The following is a 3,368-nucleotide window of genomic DNA, read 5'->3' as shown; positions in this document are numbered from 1 at the left end:
AACATTGTCTAACAAGTTTGTTCTTACAATTATTAATTAGACAGACATATCTTTTATCCTTTTATGTATTAATTATCTACTTTTAAAATAAGAGATTTTGAATTTTATGTCTTTGAAACAATAAAATATATTTTTATGAATATATAAATGAATGGTATTTTAAGAAAAAATTTATGAACCAAATTTAATTGGATTATTCGTTGCTGATTCACTGATTCCACACGTAATTCTAAAGCCTTTATTAGGTTAAAGTTAAGCAAATAAAGAGAATAATAATCTTACCCTGATAAAACTATTTCTTTCTTTGGTGAAATGATATGACTTTTATAAAATTAAAAAAAATTATATGTACGTAAAAAATTAATTATCAAATTAGTTATTTATATGTATTATTTAATTTATATATTTTTAACATGTATTATATTCTACATTTTAATATGTATTTAATACAAATGACTAATTTAATTTGGTGTTTAATTTTCTATATATATAATATAGTTGATTTTAAAACATACTTATTTAAAGAAAATTAATATAATTGCCAAGGCTTATTATCACAAGCTTATTCACCCAATCAACATTATGTTAGGGTTTATACTTTATATTTTTCCAGCAGTATGCTTTAAAAAAAAAAAAAAATAATTCAACCCATTCAATATAATTACCAAATTAAATGGGAATAAGAGTAATTAATCATAAGTTGATACATGAATGCATGTTAATATTTCTAAGGATAATCTTTATATGATTAGAACACATTGGCATTGGTAACTTAAAAATTTATAATTATAAATGTTAAAGATAAGAATGAATAACAAATGAAATATTCTAAGACAACTAATATTAGGTATCTGAACAAGAATAGAATGTTGTAGTGGATTCTATGTCATTAGAATAATGATACACATTTAAATTTTTTTGTTAAGTAAATTTAATTAAGTTAGTTTAACATAATAAAAATTAATTATAACTAATATTATTTTAAGTCTTATTATTTAATTTTGTTAGACTTAATTCATAAAAAATTTAAATATGTAATATTACTGATCTCATTATATACAAGTAATCAAATAAAAAAAATTCACATTAATAATAACTAAATTAATAAGGAGGTTTTTTTTATTATATATTATTCTCTCCAAGAAAAATATACAATAATTATCAAGATTTTAAACATAAAGAATTTGCATGGTTCAGGCAAAGGAAATGATATATTATTGTCATTTTTTCTACTTATTGTGTGGTTTTTTTAAAATTAGTTTCTATTTTTATTTTTCATCCTGATGAGAGAATTTTTTATTGTAAAATTAATTTATGTATAATATATAAACTACTGACAGTATAAAATATTTTAGACATTTATCAAATCTTCACCTGGAATGGATCACGTTGCATGCATGGTGGATATGCTCGGTCGAGGCGGGTATGTAGCAGAAGCAACTAGTTTAGCCAAGAAATATTCAAAAACAAGCAGAGATAGGACCAATTCATGTGAGGTTCTTCTTGGAGCATGTTACACACATAGTGATTTAGGAACTGGGAGCTCTGTGGGAGAATATCTAAAGCACTTAGAGCCTCAAAAGGAGGTTGGTTATGTTTTGCTGTCAAACTTGTATTGCGCTAGTGGGCAGTGGAAGGAAGCAGAGAGGGTGAGGAGGGCAATGATGGATCAAGGGGTGAGGAAAGTGCCTGGTAGTAGTTGGATTGAGATAAGAAACAAGGTTACAGCTTTTGTATCTGGTAATAATTCATGTCCCCACATCGCTGAAATTTCAAAAATGTTGTGCTTCCTTGAATTAGAAATGAGACACATATGGTTAATTAATTTTGATATTGATGGATTTTTATAAAACGACTCCTTCTTCAATATTATTATTATTATTATTATTATTATTGGTGTGGAGACAATTGCATTGTTTGCTTTGTCCTAAGCAAGCATTGCAATTCTCTTCATCACTACTCTTAGTGCAATTTGATTTAACAATAAGGTTTTGAAGCCATTTCCCTAAGGATTTCATCAACAACTTTCCCCACATGGTAAAAAGTTAAGAAAAAATTGTTGAGAAGAAGAAAGAAGAGAACCTTAATTATATTAATTAGCACTATCTAGTTGCTTATTAAGTAAGGTGGTGTGTTGCTCAAAGTTGCTAATAAAATGTGATATTTATAGTGGGTTTTTGTGGGGCTTAGATTCTTCTATGTTGGATTTGATTGTCGTATAAAAGAATCAATGTTAATTTGTTTGACATAATATTCTAACATAAGGTTACAATCATCGACTTAATTACGAATCAGATCGATGAGATATATATTAAAATGAATCAAAGTGTTGACATGATTGGGCTCACATTTTTAATTCAATTAAATTTTAGTGAGACTACTTTATATGTTTTGAGTTAATTATTTCATTTTTACTCATAAATATTTAAAATATTAACGAATTGATTCTCCATGATAAAAATAAAATTAATGTTGTATAAAAAAATATATTTTAATTGACAAAGCAAAATTATTTAAAATATAAAAAAATTCAAAATTTTTAAATTATTCCTCCCAGCCTAATCTAACCATACAAACTCTAATCCTCAACCTTGCCATCACCAAAGGAGCCTAATCATCAAGCAAATCGAAATGCCACTAGCGATTCCAAAACAAGAAGCTACCGATATTCACAACAATCCAAGACTTCAAAGAATTAAATAAAAGATAAAGTATCCAAATGTAATCACCATACTAAACAAAAGAAGCTCAAAAACCATGTTAGTGAAGAAAGTATCACTATCCATGCATCCACCATGCGATGTGATAGCATCAACCTTCTAATTATTTGTAATTTACCCACACAAGTTGGCACAGATGGATGAGGGTCTGTGTCCTTTAACCATCTCTCCCGGGTTCGATACTCACTGAAAGATGAGAATGGAGCTTGCTTGCTTGGGAGGGTCGCCCACTTTGTGTGCCTCTGCAGTACTCGAGAGATTAGTCATTGGGCTTCCGGCCTGATGGATACCCTGGTGCAAACAAAAAAATTATTTGTAATTTAATTTGGTCCAATACCCAACAAATTTCTTATCCAAATGAGTCAAAGTGTAATGTGTTTGTTTTGTTACTGATTAATAATCAAGATATAAAATAAAATTGTCTCTTAAATAATTAATATTGCAGATTCAACAGTAATTCTAATTTAAATTCAGTTTAAAATTAAAATATTCAAATTAAAAAAAAAATTCATAAATTCAACTTCCATTATCTAAGTAAGCCAGAACTTTTATTACACTTGATGATAAGTGTTATTGTTTGGATTATTAAAAAACAAAAGATATTATTTAATAAATTGAAATGAAAAGAAATGAAATCAAATCAATTTC

The sequence above is a fragment of the Arachis ipaensis genome, chromosome B04 (assembly GCF_000816755.2).
Source record: "Arachis ipaensis cultivar K30076 chromosome B04, Araip1.1, whole genome shotgun sequence".
NCBI lineage: Eukaryota > Viridiplantae > Streptophyta > Magnoliopsida > Fabales > Fabaceae > Arachis > Arachis ipaensis.
Note: the sequence above shows the minus strand (reverse complement) of the source record.